This window comes from Ursus arctos, unplaced genomic scaffold (assembly GCF_023065955.2).
Source record: "Ursus arctos isolate Adak ecotype North America unplaced genomic scaffold, UrsArc2.0 scaffold_25, whole genome shotgun sequence".
NCBI classification, from domain to species: domain Eukaryota; kingdom Metazoa; phylum Chordata; class Mammalia; order Carnivora; family Ursidae; genus Ursus; species Ursus arctos.
The window spans coordinates 17,016,869-17,040,132 of NW_026622930.1; the positions used below are offsets into that span (position 1 = coordinate 17,016,869).

The 23,264-nt window shown below is 37.9% G+C and overlaps 1 non-coding gene across 1 annotated transcript; it reads right to left on the reverse strand.

Moving 5' to 3' along the window:
• Positions 1-231: 231 nt before the first annotated feature.
• LOC113267417 (U6 spliceosomal RNA) lies at positions 232-337 on the reverse strand. Its single transcript, XR_003320771.2, has one exon. It is a non-coding gene; the product is annotated as a U6 spliceosomal RNA (small nuclear RNA).
• Between the last annotated feature and the right edge of the window lie 22,927 nt (positions 338-23,264).

A 23,264-nucleotide genomic window follows, 5' to 3' on the forward strand; every position in this document is an offset into this window, starting at 1 on the left:
AAAAATGTATATATAACCACGGAACTAAGATGTTTGTCCAGATGCTACCTACACTTCCTCCAAGTACCATAGGTGGTATCACCCGCGGGGAGCAATGATGGGTAACACAGCCTAGTGTTATTTACACAACAGTCCCTTAAAGTCTAGCCATGCTTACTGAAAGTCTACAAACTTCCACAGTTAATTTCTTTAGGCTTTCTACCTGCATTTGTGTTCTGTTTTGTTTTTTTTTAAATAATGGAGCACTTCATGAATTTGCGTGTCATCCTTGTGCAGGGAACATGTTAATCTTCTCTGTATCTTTCCAGTTTAGCACATGTGCTGCCAAAGCGAGCACTCACTTGTGTTAAAGGAAAATCATTTTGTAAGTTATAAGATTTTTATGTTAATGACATTTATAATCCAAAATACAAAAGTTTGATATTTACCAACCAAAAACCATACATTTGCAGACGTCCCTTTTTCATATATATATATATATATATATATATATATATATATATAGCACCCATGTTCGTAGCAGCATTATCACAATAGCCAAAAGATGGAAACAGCCTGAAATGTCTGCTCTGCTGATGGATGAATGGATTTTTTAGAAATGTAGTATATTCTTACAATAGAATATTATTCAGCCTTAAAAAAGGAAAGATATGAGACACTTGGGTGGCTCAGTCAGTTAAGTGACTGACTCATGGTTCTGGCTCAGGGTTGTGAGATTGAGCCCTGAGTCAGGCTCCAAGATGGGTGTAGAGCCTGATTAAGATTGTCTCTCTCCTTCTCCCTCTGTCCCTCCCCAGTCCCCCCACTCCACTCCTACTCTCTCTCTCTCAAAAAAAAAAAAAAAAAAGAAAAAAAAAAAAAAAAAGAAAGGCATTCTGCTACATGCTATATATGGTTGAAACTTGAAGACATTATGCTAAGTGAAATAAGCCAGCCACAAAAATACAAAGTCTACATGATTCAACTTAACTTCAGTATCTAAAGTAGTCAAATTTATAGAGACAGAAAGTTGACCAGTGGTTACCAGTGGCTACCAGGGAGGAATGGGGAGTTATTGTCTAATGGATACAGAGTTTTATTTTGTGATAATGATGAAGTTTTTCATATAGTGATAATAGTTGTACAACAATGTGAATATACTTGATGCCACTAAACTATACATTTAACATGATTGAAATGGTAAATTTTAAGTTTTATTCATTTTACTAAAATAAAAAGTATATATAATTTATTTACTCATATATATTTATATATATGTTTTATATATATTATGTGTGTGTATATATGCATAGGTTAATACCATGTTACATGTGCTGAACGTCAAAAACCTTAAATTGACAGGTAATAAACAAACCAACAATGTATATGTTACCTTTCACGTCAACCTATAACTTTTAATCACAGATTATTATGGTCTTTTTCATTTATCAAACATTTTTGGTATATCCTTTCCTAACTTTCCTGAACAATATTGAAGTAAAAACTATTTTGGAACCAACACACTGTATAAACCTTTGAACTTTCTCAGAGTTTCTGATTAGAGGTAAATCAGCTTAAGGAATCATTTTCTATAACTAAATTCTTTTTTTTTAAGATTTATTTATATAGTTAAGAGAGAGAGAGAGAGAGCAGGGGAGAGGTGGAGGGAGAGGGAGGGAGAGAATCCCAAACAGACTCCACACCAAGCACGGAGTCCAACTCAGAATTCAATCTCATGACCTTGAGATCATGACCTGAGCCAAAACCAAGAGTTGGTCACTTAATGGACTGTGTCACCCAGGCGCCCCAGTGTAACTAAATTCTTTAATAGTCTGTTGCTGAAGTATTTGCATTCAGAGTTCTACACCCATCCATCAGATTCCCTCAAAAAACTTTGCCCTTGCTGTGAGAATAGCTTCCAGTACCTATTGAATTCAGCTTTCCCAGAACCTGTCAAACACACTCCTAGACCCTTGTGTTTCTTCAAAGCAGAGAGTACACATTCTGTGTAAAGAAACACATTCTTACTCTACAATAAAGGACCGCCACTCCGTAAGCTAACTTCTTGCTGAATTGCTGGCCATTACCTAGATTCATTGAATTCTGGTCCAGGAGTCTGTTTGTTTTATCTGAATCCATGTGTAGTGGACATAAATTATTTACTGTTTCTTAGCATTCATTTCCTCTTCTGAGAGTAGGATCCAGCTTTCCTTTTAGAAATCCAACCCCACATTCTAACCCTGATTCATCTTCAATCCATTGGTTTGTGTGTAAAGACCTCATCTGAAAATCCAAGGGGGAGAGACAAAGGTAGTTAATTAGTATGTTCCATACTTTTTCCCACTACGTTTATTTCAGTAGACCAAATTAATTCCATAAATTAATTTAATCAATTTAATAAATTAATTCAATATAATTAAACCCAAGTAAATTTGTTGAACTAATTTAAAATAGAAGTCATCTTCCTAAGAGGTTTGCTAAGCTAGTATACTTTGAGCCAGATCTATTAGTACCATATTAATACTATTTTTAGTTGAAGTCTGCCTGAGAATGAAGCCAGCAAGTATGAAAGCAAAGCCAGAAGACAGAAAAAGTTTCCAGATGATTTCCTTTCAGCACCTGGGTCCACCTTCATCTTAACCCTAAAGATGTGCTCTTGAACATTTCGACCACTTGAATCAATACATTCCACCAATATTGCTGCTTTGGGTTAAATAAATTTGAGATGAGTTTATGTCCCTTGCCACAAAAAGAGTTCAATTATGTATTAGTACAGTGAATATATTAGTACAACGTGACTCAGAATCAAAATCAGAATCATCTGAACATCTAAAACATCCAGATCTTTATGCCTCACCTTTGACTTATTGAATCAGAATTTGTGGAAAATGAGGCCTGATAATATATAAAAGTGCAATCATTCCAATGTCTAATAGTCACTAAACTTGCTGAACAGATTTTCTTGAGCCACCAGGTTTCCAAAATCTACTTCCATGTTTCCTTCAAATTAATTACATGATTCTCTTCTGTCTTTCCACCATTTTGAAAAATAACTTGGCCTTGACCTCATCCATTCCTGTAATAACTACCATGCCCTTTGTATTTAATCAAAGTTCAGGTCTTGGTCTTGGCTTGGCCTAGAAATTTCCCTCAGGAATCTTTCTTAAAGAAAAAGACACTTAGCAATCCTGAAACTTTATAAAAACAGAATTTTAGAGGGGCCTGATAGCAATTATTACCATCTGATACAGATTCTGCAATACATCCAAAGGAGTACATGTAGGGATTCAGAAGGTGTTTGTATCTGTGTGTGTGCTAGGGCAGAGAAATGCCAATGTTGTTGAAAGCCTTCTCAGACTGGAGAGAAAAATACCACAAGCAAATATAAGGACTAATGCAATTTAAATCTATCACGGGCTGCTTTGATAAAGAGTAAAAGAGAGAGAAAAAAACACCTGAGTACTGAGAGAGTGGACGTAATTTAAAAAGAACTGGGTAAGCAATCTGGAGAGTCAGGATTCAAACTTGCTCTATAATTCAGCAGTCACATCATCGGTGCCCAGCAGCCTTTCCCGGGCTGTGTGTTTGCACCATAGATGTTTCCCCCTGATTGCGCCCTGGTGGTCTGCTTGTTGGAGGTCTTTTTTGTTTCCATTCAATACACTTTTTGACTTACTTCCCACTCCCCTGGTTGGTTCATTCACCCTAATTATGATTATCTGATAAAGAATGGAGGTGACACTTCCAAACCACCAGCCTCATTAGGCAGGAAACCCTACGATTTGTCTAATTTAAATAAAAAGGTGCATTTTACACAGAACAAACCCAAGCAGCCAGCCACAGAAATGCCTCTCACTGGATCTGTTTACTTCTCTTTGGTATTTCAGTATGATCTTTTAAGCAACAGGCAGTTATAATAAGAGTTCAATGGTCCTCTAATTTATCAAATGGAAGTCAGATTTAGAAGGTGTTCGGTTTTTGCAGACCTGTTAAATTCCTAGGCTTACACATTTCAATAGTTAATCATGAAGTAGCTAAAAAATGTACCCCTTTCTGGAAGTATTAAATAACTACAGAGGTGGTTTTTGTTATTTAAAAACTTAAAAAATGCAGCAGGGAAAGCAGCTCATGAACTTAATTCTATGGCATCATTTTCAGAAAAGACAGGTTAATAATTGAATGGTGTTGTCAGGAGAGATGGAATATAGAGTAGTTATGAATGTATTTTGTCAAGTGAACATTCACTGTTGATGTAAAAAGCTAAGACTGACTGAGCTTAAAAGAGAACAGTGAGAACAGCTGAGATCCCTGATAATCTAGAGCATTTGGACTCAACCTCTTTCATTCTGTCACCCAGACATCTGTGCGTCAAGGAATGCAGGGATATCAACTGCTTCTCCACCTGGGACTAGAGGTTGGGAATGAGTGACCAGTTCTGTTCTATATGGTGGTGGTGAGTCCAAGGTTCCCAATTATCTGAATCCTAGAGTTACTAATAAGAAGACCTCTCCCCTCTGATTTCATAATCTTTTCCAGAATAGAGAAACTATAGATAGTTGTGCTTTAATGTTCCAAATTGCATATTTACCATGTTTCATCAGGACTAGATCCTGTTTGAGTCTATGAACGCATGGAACCACAAATGACAACCACACATTTTTTAATACTTTCTGCTGTGATAACCCATATACTTGGATCATCACATAGCAATAGCCTTCTTTGCTTTTAATGATAAGACAGCCAGAGGGATCAGATCGTCTCACTAAAAGAGTCTCATCAGCTCTGTTTCAGTTCATGTAAGCGGCATGTCAACCTGCTGGACCTCTTGGTAGCACAGCTTTTATATGATGATGGACATGGACAGTTTGATTTTACATGCGTTTCCATATTTGGCTCATTACCATTTGTGTTGCGTTGGTCCTTCTTCCCATTTCCAACTGAATTTCTGATTTAGAGAGGGATGAGTCTTCCACTAATCTTTTGCAAAAGAGAGGGAGAGAGTGTGTGTGAGCTCATGAGTGGGGGGAGGGGTAAAGGGAGAAGCAGGCTTCCTGCTGAGCAGGGAGCCAATGCAGGGCTGGATCCCAGGACCCTGGGATCATGACCTGAGCTGAAGGTGGATACTTAACTGACTGAGACACCCAGGCACCCCTTGTTTCACTGATCTTCCCCACCACAGAGACATACAGTTACACTCTCAGTAATTTTTCCGGTAGCTCTTACACATTTTTGTTTTTGTCTCTCCTGCATTCCTGTCACTAAAAACTGGGCTGTTGGTCTTATTCTCTTTACATATACTGACCTTATAATGTCCTTCAACAATTAAAGGGAAGTAAGGGTCAGCAAGAGATCATTCCCTACGGGGGCGGGGGAAAGTATTTGGTTGACTATTATACTAAAGGACTGAAAATGGAAGAATTGAAAGTATATGTTAAATGTTTTTTTGGAGGGGAATGTGATCCATATTGCTCCATTTCTAATAAAGAATAGACAGTGGATAGCAGAGTCCTGTTATCTTGGTGGGTTTTGCCCAACTGTAGCAAGACAGGGAAGGAAACCAATGAGAGAGACCGAACTTGCATGTGCTGATTTCTTTAACTTACACAAAAAATTTAGACCTATGTTTTGGTTTCCAGAGACTAAATCATGGAGTTCAAAAGATAATGACAATCTTGTTTCCAAGTAAAACTCATAAACCATTATCTCAACAACTGCTTCCAGAATTAAAGTTTGAATGTGAAGTTGGGAACTGAAGTTGGTTTAGTTGCAATAAAGCAGAGTGATCTCAAGTTTGGTCTCTTGCAGTCAGACTTCAAAGGGATCAAAATTAACAAGACCAGTAATGAGACTTAGCAACAACATGAACTTCCTGATATAATGCAGTGGAAAGGGCATAACACTTTTTTGGTCTTCTTGCCAAAAATATGAACCTAAATTTGATTGTGAGGAAACATCAGATAAACCAAAAAGAAGAGACATTTTACAAAGTAATGTACAGTTTTCTTTAAAAGGATAGGTCATGAAAGACAAAGAACCATCCCAATTTGAGGGAAATTAAAGAGACATGATTGTTGATTGCAATGTGGGATTATGGATTGAATCTTGGACCAGAAAAGAATACATTAGTTGAACAATTGGTAAAATTTTTGCAGGCCTATTGATTACTTTATAGTACTATATCATTGTGAACTTCCCAGTTTTGATTATTATAAAACTGTAGTTATGGGGGCATCTGGGTAGCTCAGTCTGTTAAGTGTCTGCCTTTGACGTAGGTCATGATCCCAGGGTCCTGGGATTGAGCCCCGTGTCAGGCTCCCTTCTCAGCGGGAAGCCTGGTTCTCCCACTCCCTCTCCCTCTGCCCCTCCTCACCACTTGGTGCTTGCTCCCTCTCTCTCTCTCTGCTCTCTCTCTCTCAAATAAATAAATAAAATCTTTAAAAAATTATAATTATGTAAAGATGTCATCATTTTTGAAAGCTGGAGAGATGATATATGGGAATTTGTTGTACTATTATTGAAGCTTTTTAAAATTTGATACTATTTCAAAATGAAAGTTAAAAAAGTTTATGAAAAAATTAGTGGTCACAACTGATCACATGAAACCCAATTCCCTAGCAGAGTTAGAAAATAATGTGTGTCGTTTAATCAGCTATTCTAGTAAACAAGATTACAGCATTAAATATAATTTGACACGTGTATACTCATATCACTTACTCTATGCAATGCATAGGAAAAGTCAAGTTTGTGAAGACATGGTCTTTGCTTTTTAGTAGTACAGAAATAATATCAAAACCTAAAACCTGGGGCGCTTGGGTAGCGCAGTCCTTAGGCGGCTGCCTTCGGCTCAAGGCGTGATCCCGGCGTTCCAGGATCGAGTCCCACATCGGGCTCCTCCCCTGGGAGCCTGCTTCTTCCTCTTCCACTCCCCGTGCTTGTGTTCCCTCTCTCGCTGGCTGTCTATCTCTGTCAAATAAATAAATAAAAAATCTTTAAAAAAAAAAATACCTAAAACCTTTAAAAAAAAGGATGGAAAATAGGGGGCCTGGGCAGTTTAGTTGGTTGAATGTCTGACTCTTAGTTTTGGCTCAGGTCATGATCTCAGGGTCATGAGATCGAACCCAGAGTCCGGCTCAGCAGGGATTCTGCTTGAAGATTCTCTCCCTCTGTCCCTCCTCCAGTCATTCACTCTCTCTGCCTGTAAAATAAATACAATAAATCTTCAAAAACTAAAATAAAATCTGGAATGCACTAACATTCAAATAGCCCAGTTACATGAAAATAATAAAAAAAAATATGTTCTGTCATAGTTGAAGATACGTAAGTTCTTTCACACATTGTGCCTCTCAAGTGCATAAACTACCCAACGATCAGATTGTCTGCTGTGAGAATTGTGTGATTAGTCACTTAGAAGATCATATGAGAGTATCGCGTATCCCACATTTTCATAAGTATATAATTGACCCCTTCGCCTGCCTCTAATGCACTGAAAACTTCTATTCATAACAATAATTCTGATAAATTATAAAATTATGAAGTGATTTCTGATATCCTGGGAAAAATGTAAATTATGCCATGTAGTTTTGGTGTTGTGGATTTTCAAATATATTTTCCATCTCTTTTTTTTTTAGAGATGATTTATTTATTTGAGAGAGAGAAAGAGAGAGAGCAAGTGAGGAGAGGCACAGATGGAGAGGGAGAGGATCTCTCTCGACCACTCTACTACAATACCTAGTCCACCACACTACTTCAATAAATACGTAAAGAAACAATTTAACTTGCAAATCCAGGATCAGGAAATGTTATTCAGAGCCAGTCACGTGAGATAAGTGAAATGATAAAAATTTGACTGTGACCTAACCTGACTTAATGGGAAATTGTTTACCCAGATGTAGATGGGCTTTGACATAGCAATTATGGCATTGAACCATTGGGGTCCAGATTTAATCAGCAACAATCATAATAGAAAATGCTATGCTCCCATGAGTTCTTAATTGCCATGATCTAAAACAAGTTTGATTTGTTTAAAAAACAAAACCCTCCAAATTCTCCAATGGCCCACAAACTGTGAATGTTTTCCAGGGAGATTCAAGCCATGTTCATCTATATTCTTCTAATGAGACATTTAAGGCAACACCAAGAACATCAGAATCCTTTAAATGCTGGCATTAGCAGGGCCATGTAACATTCCAACTAGGTCAGTGTGGGAAGGTTTTGTCCCATAAGCTGCTCAGAGCACACCTCTTCTATTTGTGTCTCTGTTGTCTGTCTTAAAAACCAGTGCCCATAAAATGAAAGATTAATGAGATCGTCTTCAGCCCTGCTTTAGGCAATGGCATTTATCCCTCATCATTCTGCTTCCCCAGCCCTGACATTTAGCCTCTCCTTACACTGCTGTCTGATATTACAAATTGCACTGGGTAATTTCCCCCAGCCAAAATAGGAGATTTAGAAGCACCAGGGAGTTCTGGAAATCTATCCTGCCCATCACAAAATACTTCCTGTCCTGGCTTAACAGCCCAAGGGAAAGAAAAAATGAGTCCACATCAGGGTGGTGGGGCCACTACAAATAATGGAATCATAAGAGCCAAAGAAGAAAAAAAAGTGTGTTGTTGTTTGCTGTTGTAAGAATTACTATCTCGACACCCTATAAGTAATACAAGTTGGGAAATTTCTTAAACATTACTTAACCTACATACCTTAATATGACAAGATTAGTTTCAGCAGAATTAGTTCCTGAAAAAAAATTTTTTTTTTAGCTGGTAACTGATACTCCTGACCTTGGTAGTAAGGATGTTTTTGTTAAAAAAAAAAAAAAAAAAGGCTAGGGTGTGTGTGGGGATTAGCTGACTTGAGCCCCTGCAATGCACGCATTGTACATCCCTTATGTATCTCAATCGAGTGCCAAAGGAAAGGGATTTATATCAAAGATTGGTTATGTGCCTATGAGAACTGCTTATTTTGCTTGAATCAAACAAAATAAGCAAGGTTCTACTCAGGTTTTATTCCACACCCCACCCTCTTGTCCTACCACCTATCCACATACTTGAGATCTAAGCTATTAGTAACTTGGAAGAATTATAAACTTTTTTTTTTTAACAGAACAATTTCTTCTAAATTCTGGATGGTAGTAAATTGTCCTGTTCTTTTGTGCAAGCAGATGTAGAAGTAGAAAGAGGGGTCAGGGGATGATTCAGAGTGGTGCCCCCCGCCAATCCCTACCGTGGACTGATTGCATGAAGTCAAGCACAATCATGGGTCTTCGCTTAAAAAAATCTCTTCATGGGGCACCTGGGTAGCTCAGTTGGTTAAGCATCCAACTCTTGATTTCATCTCAGGTCATGATCTTAAGGTCATGAGATGGAGCCCCATGGTTGGTCTCCACCCTGGGCATAGAGAGCCTGCTTAAGATTCTCTCTCTCCTTCTCCCTTGGCCCCTCCCAAGCCCATTCTCTCTCTCTCCCTCCTTAAAAAACAATAATAAGTAAAGTAAAAAAAAAAAAAAATTTCTTCACCACTCCCAAATCTACACTAGAAACAAGCTCAGGATTATTGAAACAACTATTCAACCACTATGGCTACCTTCCAGTGGCACCCTCTTCCCAAATGGCGGGTGTACAATGTGAGTTCTTAGCTTCTGAAATATTTGCCAACAGTATGGAGCCTTACAAATATTGAGAGCCAAATTTATAGCTACCCCAGAAAAAAAGAAAATTAAGGCTCAAAGAGGTTAACAACTCTTCTCCAAGGACACACAGCAAGTAACATCCTGTAAGAAAGTACATAAACTGGAACTCCCAAAATTTTAAGAGCAGTTTCAGGGTTCTTTGATGCCCCTTTCCCTTCTGCATCTCAAATTCAGAGTCCTTATGCTTTTGGAGAAGAATATAAAAAATATTATTCACACTAAGGTTTGGAGATGAAAACACTTTCATGTGTCCCTCTTGGTATGGATTATCATCCCTTGACAAATCAGGAATAAAACCGGTTAAACCTGTAAGAATGCCTAGGTGAGCTGACAGGTAAAAAAGTCAGGGAAAAGGGTCCCAAAATTTTCTGTGCCCCTAAAATCTCATCAAGCTAATATTCCTCTTCTATATATTTGTTAGGAAGTGTCCCAGTAAAGAGAAGTCTAGAGCAGGCTCCATGGGCAATCTTGTTTGTCTTCTTGGTTCTGTCAACCCCACTCCCTGACTTCAGGTTTCCAGGCATGGAGTAACAGAAAATTACAACTGTCTGTCACATCCAGAGGGTGTCTGGCATAGACTAACTCTCTCTGCCTGTCTCTCACTCTTGCTCTTGCTTCCTTTCTCAATGAATTGCCTGCTTTTTTCTAACATCCCATAGACACAATGTTGACTAAACTTTGCATAGGGGACAACTTGTTTAGTAAATCTTGTTCTGTATGCTTGAGAAATAGAAACTATGCTACCCATTGGAATTTGGAGACAAGAACACATGAGATCTAACCTCTCGGTTCTGACATTTCATCAGTTTTGGGAAAGTCATTTGACAAAGACTCTCTCCTTGACCAAACTTTAGTCAGGCACTTTTAAGCTCTCTTTCTGGCTAGGCCTCAAATTTGGGGTTCCATATTCTTCCTTGAAGAATCCAGTTTTAGCCAAGAATCCTGCATAGCTCTGAATATCTGATCACCCTCAATAGCTCACCAAATTCCTCACCTCTCCCCCTTGGTATCTGCTCACACTGACGTACCTTCAGCAAGAATACACCTTACCCTGAAGATTACCCTAGTAATTTCGAACTCACTGACACTTCCCCCCACCCCCTACCCCAGGTCTTAACTCCTTGGCCATAATTCCCACTGGCCCGTGCTGTATTTTAATCCGTTAATACTGGGGTCTGTTTTCCCTTATTGTAGTAGCTTAAAAAAAAAAAAATTGTATCTTCACTGCTTTAACTTCTGTGCTGCTCTGGTTTTCTTTAACACACTTCATCTCTCTGAGCATCAGTGTTTTTACTTGCAAAATAAATCTAACACCCTCTATAAAAATATTTGGTGAGGTTCAAGTGAGATAATACAGGAAAGCCCATTAGAAAGTAAAAAGCATTACACACACACACCCTTTCTTTTTTTAGATTTTGTTTATTTATTTGAGAGCGAGCGAGCGAGAGAGAGCATGAGCAAGGGGCAGGGCAGAAGAACAAACAGCCTCTCTGCTGAGCAGGGAGCCCACCACCGTGGTTCAGTCAAGACCCTGAGAGCAGGACCTGAGCCTGAGTCAGACACTAGACTGACTGAGAAACCCAGGCACCCTGGCCTTACGCCCTTGTCAGTTGTCATTACCATTGCAGGCTCATAGGCCTTTTCAGAAGCTCTTCAAAATTCAGAATATTTTAGATTTTTCAAAAGTAATTCAGCTGACATTTGCTAAGAGAATAGACTCAAGTATTCTCATGCAAACACACACACACACAGACACACAAATGAAACTATGTGAGGGGATGGATATATTAACTTGATTATGGTAGTCATTTCACTGTTTATTTGTATATTAAATCATTACATGGGACACCTTTAAAAAAAAAAAAGAAGCTTATTGGCATCCCAGGGCAAAAAAGAGTAATTCGGTGTATATGCTAATTATTAGAGTCAGTGGAGTCTGGGATCACATCTCATTTTTAAGCATAGTAATACTTTAAAGCAAAATGGACAAACAGTCCCACTAAGTGGGGTAAATAAAGACTATGTCTTGCTTCAGGACAGTTTAGGACAGGTTTTGCTCACAACTGAATTATAAACTTTCCATCTCAAATTGCTTCTCAGATTTTGAAATTGGTGATAAGAAATTGTCAGCCTGTATCTCCATGACTTCAATATTAGACAGCATTCCTTCCTGGGAAGTGCAGGCAGATTCCATTTTTAAAGAACATTTTTAGAATATCCTAGTGCACTGGGCACTGGGCCCTGTGTGAGACCTGCTCATCGAGTTGTATGAGCAACGGGAAAGCGAAAAAAGGAAAGGTGGGCTTTATCAAAATTAAAAACATTTGTGCATCAAAAGCCATTATCAGGAGAGTGAAAAGGCAGCCCCCAGGACGGGAGAAAATCATTGCAAGTATCTGGTAGAATCTAGTATCGAGAGTATACAACAATGGAAGCTCCAAGAGCTCAAGACCTCTGGAAAATGGGTCCCTACTCAAATCCTGAGTTGCCGCTATGGGGTTACAGTTAAAAACAATAAAAATTAAAAGAAGAGGAGGAAAAAGAAATGCTTCAGAGCGAATGTCTTTATAGCTCATAATTTTGAAACGCCTCATGCCCCTCTCTTCCGTTGGTTTCAATTCGGGAACGCACAGTGTTCATCTAACAACAATGGAAATTTCATCCGCGTTGATAGGCAGCCCTGCTTGTGTTTTCATGGTTCCTCATTTAAACATCACGCCCCACTCCATTTTTTCTGGCTTTTTGTGTCTATCGTATATATAAAGCATTTCCAAATCGCTTTTGAAGGAAGCAGTTTGACATGCTAAATTAAACAGAGCTCCAGAGACATTTGTTTTAGGCAGCAAAACAAACTCAACTAGACCAAAAAAATGCCGAGCCCATCAGATCTGAAACCGTATTTCTCCTTGTCTGCGTGTTAAACGGCAATAATGTAAATGAATGGGAATCGCTTGGCGAGCTGTGAGAAAATAAGCTGCCAATTACAAAGCTGGCGAGTGAATGTTGGAATTGGTGGAATGTGATGATAACGCAATGGGTGGGGACCCGAGCCTTCATTAGAGATTCTCATTTCTCACTCATTTCATTTCCAGTTATAAGGTCCAGTGAAATGGATCTCGGTAATTGCAAAGTTGATTGCTGCATCGGTTTACGGGAAATGAATACTGCTTTACTTTTTCCCTTTCTCTTTCTCTCTTCTCTCTCCCCTGCTCTTTTGTTACATCCACGGGATTTTCAGCGAGCTTTCCCAAACTATCGGGAAGATCAAACTCTTTAGTAGTTTTGACATTTCTATGGCCTGTGGGCACCAGTGCAATTTTCTCTTTTAAAAATGAGATGTGATAGCATCGCCAGATGACAAACCAGAGCTGAAGCCTTGGTACCCTGGATATCACAACTCTTCTGCCTGCCAAGAAAGGAAAGAAACAAATAAAAACTCTACTGTTGAAGTAAGGGCTCTATAAGGAAAAGAGACAAGGAGTTTACTAGATATTACTGGTGACAGAAAATAGACTACGAAACCTATCATGTCAAAGGTGTTCATTTAACTGCATTCAAAGCTCTTCTTAAATCACATTTATTACAATTTGATAAGTACTCTAAGTAGATTCTGTGAGATGGATTGTCCAGTGGCCAGTTTATCAAATTAAACCAAGAGCCACATTTGTGTTAGGTGTTGACATCTGTTTTCTGTTGTGCTCATAAAGTATGCTTAAAGTTGACTGGTTCACGGAAACCAAGGTACTCTTTTTTTTTTTTTTTTTTTTTCATGAGAACAGCCAGATTTCAAAATGGCTGGCACGGCTCTTTTAAGGGCTGTTGGAGGCAATGATGGGGCATAAGTAAGGTAAGGGATGTGCATAGTTATGTTTGGGGATGATACTGGTGGATTTTCTGGTGAATGTAGGTGAAACTTTAGAGTCATTAGGATAGACTTTCTGCCTGGAACATTACATCTCTCATGATCACATTCCACTTTGTCTATGGAATTTGATCTTATGTTCTTGTTCAAGAAAAGCAAAGCCAAATTTCAGGATGAGTGTTTACTGTTATAACTCCAATGGGTGGGACAAGGGAATCTGACCCGTGTTGATTATCGTGATCAGGTTTAGGAAAAGCAAAGCTCCATAGACTGTGTCTGACTTCATAGTCAAGAATGAGTCTTACCTATTTTGGTTTGCCCAGAATTTGGGGACTGTAGTCCTTGCCATTTTGCTCTATCCTTGTAGCAGGCTTCTGATTATGAAAAATAAGTCACAAGGAACACCCAACTTAAACAGCATCAGACAAATTCCATCTTTCTCAAATTCTGAGCATCTACAATTCTACAGTGTGATAATGAATTTATACGTCAAGTTGACTGAAACACGAGGCACCCAGACATTTGGCCAAACATTTTTATGAATATATCAGTGAGGTATTTCTGGAAGAGATTAACTGAGTAGAGTAGATTATTCTCCTTAATATGGGTGGACCTCATCCAATCAATTGAGGATCTGAATAAAGCAAAAAGCTGAACTCCTCCTGTCTTACTGTTGGGCTGGGGCATTGGTTGTTTTCTTCCTTTCAGACTTGAACCGAAACACCGGCTCTTGCTGGGTCTCAATTCTACTGGCATTTGCGCTGAAATTCACACCATCAGCTCTCCTGGTTCTCAGGTCTTTTGACTTGGACTGGGTCTACAGCATTGGCTCTCCTGGGTCTCCAGCTTGCTGACTGTAGATCTCGGGACTTCTCAGCCTCCATAACCATGGAAGCCAATACCTTTCAGTAAATATTTCTAACTAGATAGATAGGTAGAGATGGAGATATCTATCTATCTATCTATCTATCTATCTATCTATCTATCATCTATCTATCTACACACACATCATCATGTGCACGTGAGCTTCTCGTAGCACTGATAGAGGACACCTAGAGGATATCCTTTTTACTCTTTTTTTTTTTCCAAAATAGAAAACTGAATGCTCATTATGAATTTGTATAACAATTTTTCTTTCCTATTTTTTTGGCCTTTGTTTGTTTGTTTGTTTTTGCTTTGAACAAGTACTCTACCACCAGCAGAGATTTTCCTAGGAAATATTTTGATATGTGATCACAGTAAAAATCACCACTGTTGAATATTTGCTCCATGCTAGGAATTATCCTGAGATCTACACAAACCTATTCACAAACTTGCAGATGATGAGGAAATGAGGTCTGGAGTCACTCAGCAACTTGCTCATAGTCATTCATTCGGTGATTAAAGCAACATTCATATGGGTCCACTTGATACTGCCCGTCCCTGGCACTGGTAGAAAAATGGTAAAAGGAAGTAGCAGGGGATGTCACCTCTGATTGGAGCCAGGGCAAAAAGAGCAGTAGTCAGCATGTGTTTGTCACTCACACTATTTATCACTTTGCTTATCTCCTTATCTTACCATTTCTTTCTCCTCTGTGCACAGCAAGATGCCACCTAGCTCTCTGATCTCCATTACACCTACAAATTCACAGAAGCACGAAATTCAAGCCAAGACAGATTGCAAGACTCTTCTCTTTGGGAAATGAAAATGGAAAGAAATGGAAATCCCGCATACATACTTAAAAAGAAATCATTTATAACACATATCGGATGTTGATAACTTCCTCTGCCCCTGGCATTATTTTGGGTCAGGGGGAGGGGAAAATAGAAACTAGCCAAGTAATTTTACAATATCAAAGTTTGTTTTCCATTCTTATAGATAACTTTCTGATTTGTAAAATAAAAACTTTGAATAAGATCATTTCTAATGTTTCCAGGATTAACACTGCTTGTTTATATACTCCTATTTTCAGAAAGAAATCCCACATGCTTCCAATGCATTCATTGACTTAAATTCTTCCCTCTATACTCATGTCTAAACTGAGTTTTGTCCAACCTTTAACAGTGAGATTTACAAAGTCCTTCTCGCCAAATTCAAAGGACTTTCCTTTGCCCCCTCTTCTTGAGCACCACGCAGTATTTGGCACTGTGGATCATCTGAGACCATATGCAGATATGTATTTTTGTGCATTAGTGTACTTTTCCAGTGAAAGATCCCATAGTTTTTTCCATCAGAATCTCAATGAATTAAATTTTGTGGCACAAAAAGATCCTTTAACTGATATAATACTAGTTAAAAAAATTAAAAATAATAAATGGAAAGTCAGTGGAGACCATGTGTTTGGAATAAAAGAAACTTATTGCAAAATGGGTTGAAAATTAAAAGAAAATGAATAAAGTGTGAATATTAGATGTAGTCCATACCCTTCAGGATGAGGCCTCTCTCCTTTTAATCACCTTTACTTTTATGATCTGTAGCAATTATTTGATATTTATATTCAGAATGGTCATCTGGAAGAATGTGTAAGAGTAATTCATTTAATTCTATCATCGTATAGAATGTTTATCTGCTTTATCCAAGTTGATACAGAGAGTTGTGGCAGATCAGAGCCTTGAACTTGGCTTTCCAGATCCTTACATGTCAACTCTTTTCTTCATATCATATTGCTTCTTAATGCTTCACACATGTACTTATTTGTTTTTCTCCCAAGCCCTAGACTGAACTTAATATGATACAATTAAGAAGAGGATTAGTTTTGACTTACAGGGCCTGAATCTGAGAAATTTTAGTTTCTTCATCTATAAAGTAGAGCTAATTATCACATTCACCTCAATGTGTTTTTGAAGTGAGGATGCACTTAAAGTGCTTTAGAAGAACCCGGTCCATAGAAAAATTCCATAAATGTTGGTATAATTATTATTATGACACTTGTGTTGCCCTGCCCAGTGCAATATCGTATCCTGGTCAAGAATGAGGGCTTTGAGATTAAAGAGCTGAGTACAAACCAGGTGGCATTCCTTTTGAGGTATGAAAATGCAGGCAAGTCTTATTATCATTACAGGAACAAAACCTATAGAAAAAAGAGTAAGTTGATGTTTCCACTACTCACCATACTTACTACTAGAGTATCCTCACCCACGCCTGCCATGACTGTGTCATTCTGCATTTAAAGTCCATCTTTCCCCTGATCTCCGCAGTCACTTAGCAAGAGCTGATTTGCATGTCAGACCTTGTCTCTCTCCTAAATCTCCACAAGTAACTGTTGATTCGGTAATAACGCTGCTTGCCAGGTGCAAGCGGCACATTGCCCTATCCTTTATGAATAAGCTTTTCACAAACAAAAGTAACAAGTGCCAAAGGCTTCATGGTAACAGGATGCAAAGAAGTTGAGCTGAGGGAGGTACGAGATGGGATGAGAGATGAGCTTTGCTACTGAGGATCTGAAAGTCCTCTGAGTAACACAGTCTCCATTTCTATTACTCTTCTCCTGGCCAAAATATTTTCATCATCAGAATGATGCCAACAATTCCAGCCATGAGGTCGTATGGTACCATCATAAACCCATGTGATAATTCTCACAGCACACTGCGTATATAGAAGAATTTATCAATGAAACACAGCAGTATCACATGTAGATCTCTCTGAAAGGAGTATTTTGGAAGTATGTGAAAAGTCAAGTGAAAAGGAAGTCAGGAATCCCCCTCATTTGATCTAATATCAGTAAGAACTCATTTTTACAATGTCCCCATTCTAGGTACCTGGCAGTAAGGAGCCAGTTTAACCCTGATTAACAGTTCCATGAGGTAAGTGTTACTATTAGTCCGTTTTCCAGATGAGAAAATCAAGTCAAGAAAGGGTTAAGTAATTTGGCAATGCCAGTAAGTGATAGAGTCAGGTTTTGCTCCCTAGTACACATCCTAGTCTCCTGAGACTAGGATCTGTAACTCGTGCTATGTGTGCTCTGTACCATAGTTTGCTGTAAAACCCAGGTGACTGCTTGCACCTGGTAGCTCTCCTCATTGGCTGCTTTTTGATGCGTCTCCTCTGAAAAGAACGCTGAATTTCACTATCAAAGTCAAAGTCCATTAGAGAATATCTACCTTGAAGCTGACACCAGCACTGCACTGAGTGGTTGGAGGTAAGACTGAGACAACACATCTATTGAAAATAAGTCCCAGATTCCCTTTGCCTTCCTAATTCCTTAACTTTCAGACAATATGTTCCAGACTCTCAAAATTCCTCCAAGAGAGCAAAAGGAATCAAAGAGCTAAATCAAGGGGGAAAAAATTGCTTGAGCACTTTGACTTACGAAAAAGAAGAAGAAAAAGAAAAGAAAAAAAGCTTTTAAATCCATTTCCTGGACTTGAGAACTTAAAATTCTTTCCCAATCAGCACCACATCTAATAAAACAAAATCAGTGTCACCCCCAGAAAAGCTCATTACCTTTCTTTCTCCAACATGCCAGGAGGGACCTTTCTCCCCCATGTCAGCTGTTTCAGAAGCCTGGGGCCTGCTTCACCTCTAGGGACATTAGCTTTAACCTTTCAATCTCTTTGATTTAATCATATAATCATGTAATTAAATTCCAATAGTCAAGTTTCAAGGGCGGGGAGGCAGGGCTGGGCAGTTTCATTTAGCCCAAGCAGATGGCAGACCGCTCCTGGAACAGCGCGCTCAGATTGCACGTTGCTAGCATTTATGTCGAGTTCTCGTTAAACACATGCAACAAAAAAGTAGAGTCAGTCTGCTTAAAGAATGAAAGCCTCTTCACCTGCTTCCGTGAGATAAGGTGCAATGTATTTTTAACGTACACTTTTATCTCTCCTTGGCAGCAAAGATGGTTTCCTCGTGATAACCAAACCATAAGGGAAGCAAAGCTAATGGGTCTGATTTGTAGACAGCATATGGACCCCTAGGTTTAAATTAATGCATTCTTTCTTCTTCTGTTGCCTAAAGCTTTTCAAATGTTGAGGAAGAGCTTTCAGGATTGAGTTTAAAGACGCTTCTTCAATTTGTTTAACTGTTGCTAATAGCCAGGTGTTATTTCAACATCTGGTTGAAGTCTGTTTTATGATTTTACCAAGAAGACGTCAGCAACATCGCCAACCTTGTTACATTCACAGCGTGTTGGTGAGGCTAGAGTAAAATGGGGGTAGTCTATACACTTCAGGTAAATCTGTAGATTGGTACAAACTGTTCAAAGAAGGTGATTACATGAAAAAAAAAGCTTAAAAGTATTCATACCTTTGCCTAATTTTCCCAGTTACTCGAAGTGTACAAGCCTGAAGACGTTCATGTTACCTTAAGTATAATACTAAAAAAAATTATTCTGAGTATCCTTCATTGGACCACTGATTAAATAAATGTTAGTACATCAATAAGATGGAATATTATGTTCAAAAAGTAATTTTATAAATATAAATTGCTCAAATAGGATTCAAATCTGTCTAAATTGGATTATTCCAATTTTATTTTTTAAAGAAGACTATACACACATATATGAAAATGACCACATTAAGTAGCTCTGGCTGATGAGATTATGGGTAATTTTTATTTTATACTTCACGTGTTTTTGAGATTTTCCACAATTAACATAAATTACGATTACATAAAGTTATTTATAAATCAACACATGGCCTTTCATAGCTGTCTCAAATCTATCCTATTATTCACAGAAAGATCACAAACAAAAAGGCTGGTCTCTATTTCAGTCACTCTACCAGAAACTCAACTGGTCAATATTTGGTACAAACACAAATGTCAAGGTGCTTTTGTTACCCAGCTTTTATTTTAATGTCTCTTGCGTTAGGTGAAATTATTCTGACTGTCATCAAAGGACTTTGAAATACAAGATAAATGACACTCAATCAGTTCGTGTAAAAAATAACATCGATATGAGAGAAGCGATAAAATTTTAAAATCACATATTCTTAGTATCATGAAAAACAAAGGTACTGTTTCTTTGTAATTCGCTTTACAAGAAAAATCGGCATCACTTTTCTGTTTTCTTCATTCATTTCTTAGTCTGCTGCTCAGCTTCATCCTGTTGATGTCTCTCGAATAGCAGCACGCAGAGAAGGGTTCATGCACATGGACTTATTCTCAAAATGGCCCCGCAACACAGGCCAGGAGTAGAAGAGCACGAAGGTTAAGTGAGTCAATCAAAGTAACTCTGTGGCTGAGCTCTTAATAGAATCCACGTCTCCAAATCGCAGGGCAGCGTCTCTCCAAGGTGGCTTTGGTGAGGGGAATACAGTATACTTGGATCTGAGTTTCTTTCATGTGCCTCTAGGAAAAGGCAGTGAGTTTGAGTAGCACTGTGAAGAATACTAATAGGTCCCCTCGCAGAAGCAGTTTTAGCTTGGCCAGAGAGTTCCCTTAAATCTCTAAAAGATACAGTTAAATTGAGATTCTGGAGATCACTGGCTAGGAAGTTTGGTTTAAATGACTTAATGGAGCATTCTTAGTGACTCAACATAGAACGTCCGGAGATTCTTCACCCAGGCATGACTAGCCAAATGGCACTCTATTGATGCCACCAGAAGATTTGTCATCTGGGATGACCAAGCTGGTACTGTTCCAAGTTACATCTGTTCCTTAGAAAAACTATTTCGTGCGTAGGGTTGCTTTTTAAATTTTTTCCCTCAACTTTGCTTAACACACTGCATTTGTGTGTGTGACTCTGGTAATATCTTCAGCCTAATTATACAAACGCTCGCCTGGATCACCAGTTGAACATATTTTGGGGGGATTTATTTGTTTGTGTTTGTTTTTGTTTAAATGTGTTTTGAGTTCCGACGCGTCATTGTAAACGTCTGGAACTTATTTGCTGCCTTCCTTGATGAAGGTAATGGCCATTATCCCAGCCATTGTGTATTAACTGACTTGGGTTCAAACCTGGACTTTCTCTTAATTATTCTCATGTGGTTAAAGGAGATTTCTATTCACAGCATGGAATACGACATTCCTCAAGCAGACCAAATCAAAGGGATGAAAGTTCCACAACTCAGAGTTAAATGATTTTAGGGTGTTATTATGTCGCTTAATGACTGAAAAATACTTAGATCGCTTTTCTTTCCTTGACTAAAAAGAGTGGGGGAAATTTGTAAAACAGAAACTGTTCAAATAAAGCAAATTCACTGATGACTTCTAAGCTTTTGTAAATCACTGAAAGTGTTTTTATACTTATTAGTTTAGCTATATACTCATTTTGAGCAACTTAATTTGATATTACTTAACACGAACAAAAAGCCAAAGGTTCAGATTTTGCAATTGGTTCACTAATAGAGGAAAATTATGTTTAAGCTGTCACCTAATAAAAGACACAATCTCTTTTTCAATTGTGTAAAAGTTTTATATTTTCTTAGGGGATTTTTAGTCTAAAAATCAAGATGTCTTTTTTGTTTGCTTATCTGATGAAAAACACAGCAAGAAGGAAATTCTCAGAAAATATTTTCTGTAGTAACAAATGTACATTGCTTCTAAAAGAAAACTTGCTATCTTGGGGATTCTTCAATGAAATGGAAGCATGTCAGGAAATTAAATCTTTCCCAACCAGTTAAAAAAACAGTTGCTCTATGAACATTGAGGTGCAGGTGCCCCTTTAGTTCACTATAGAGCTGAGATGTCCATCAACAGATGAATGGATAAAGAAGATGTGGTGGGGCACCTGGGTGGCTCAGTAGGTTAAGCATCTGCCTTCTGCTCAAGTCATGATCCCGGGGTCTTGGGGTCGAACCCCGTGTCAGGCTCTCTCTACTCAGCGGGTAGTCTGCTTCTCCCTCTGCTTGCCGCTTCCCCTGCTGATGCTCTCTCTCTCTCAAATAAATAAATAAATAAATCTTAAAAAGAACAAGAACAAGAAGAACAAGAACAAGAAAAAAAAGATGTGTGTATATATATATGTATATGTGTATGTATATATATATTATATATGTATATATGTATGTGTGTGTATATATTTGTATATGTATATATATGTATATGTGTGTGTGTGTATATACACACATATATATGTATATACACACACAATGGAATGTGTGTATATATATATATATATATATATATATATACACACACACACACACAATGGAATGTTACTCAGCCATCAGAAAGGATGAATACTTGCCATTTAGTTTACATCGATGTGGGTGGAACTGGAGGGTTTTATGCTGAGTGAAATAAGTCAATCAGAGAAAGACAATTATCATATGGTTACACTCATATGTGGAATATAAGAAACAGCACAGAAGATCACAAGGGAAAGGAGGGAAAACTGAATGGGAAGAAATCAGACAGGGAGACAAACCATGAGAGACTCTTGACTCTGGGAAACAAACTGAGGGTTCTGGAGGGGAGATGGGTGAAGGGATAGGGTAACTGGGTGATGGATATTAAGGAGAAAATATGATGTGATGAGTACTGGGTGTTATATGCAACTGATAAATTACTGAACACTACATCTGAAACTAATGATGTACTATATGTTGGCTAATTAAATTTAAATAAAAAATAATTTAAAAAAAAGAAAAGCCGTTGTTCCTTAGTGTAGATGCTCCCACATATGAGAGCATCTAACAGTGTGTTATTTAAAGATTCTCCCATCGTATATCAGCATGAATCATTAAAACATCTTCTGAGCTAATAAGGTCATTAAAAACAGAATTCTAATTGACTTCAAATAATATGTTTGTGAAAGAATCTTCAGCAACGTTAAACATACTCCTAATAATACTTTTTATTTTGCTTCATGTCTAAGAAATATTTGATGTTCTTTGTTCATTGCTTTACTTATAAACAGCTCATTTAAGGAGACTGAGCTAATCAAGATGATTTTCTTGGTATTGTTTTGAAGAGCCTATTGAATATAGAAATCTTTTTCAGATGTACGTATATATATACGTGAGCTCCCAGGCCTGGTGGGAAAGCATACGTAAGCAGGCAGGTAATGAAGGGCAGTAACATGTTTGAAATTCCTCTTATTATTCAGGAGAAATAAGAAAGTATGGATTAACTTGGACTTTAAGTGAAATAGGCGTGCTGAGATTGTCAGGAAACCACTTAAAAGAAATAAAAATAGAACATGCATCTTCCAAATCAGTTGAGGGGGAAGAAAAAATGCTCCTCATAAAAGACAGTTTAAGCATAAGAAGACAGAAAGGCTAAAAATAAGAGAAAAAAAAAATCACACCACCAACAAGAAAACATCAGCCAAAATAAAGCTGCTGTAACTATACTAACAACAAAACAGAGTTTAAGGCAATAAAGTAAAATGTCCCTCTGAGAAATTAAGGGGGTCATACATATTTATAAAAGGAAGAGCTTACCAAAATCACGGAACAATTCTAAAATCTACCCATTTAACAACAGAGTCAAAATATGACACAATTGACAGAAACGGATACAAGCACAATCATTTAACACATCACCCCAATAACTGATAGAACAGGTAGGTAAAAATGAAGTAATCTTAGCTCACTCTAATGTAGTTACACAGAATTCTGCAAACAACAATTAGGGAAAAAACACTTGTTTCAAGCAGTGACCAAATTTTACTAAGCTATAAAACAAATCACAACAAATACCAGGGAAAGGATACTTTTCAAGCCATATTCTCTGAGTTAAGTGAAGATAGTGAGGAGTAAGTCATTATAAATATCTATCTATAAAACAAACAAAAAAATTGGAGACATTCCAAATAGTTTATGGATAAAAGAAGATCAATTGAATTGGGAAAATTGAGAGCTGAATATTAAATT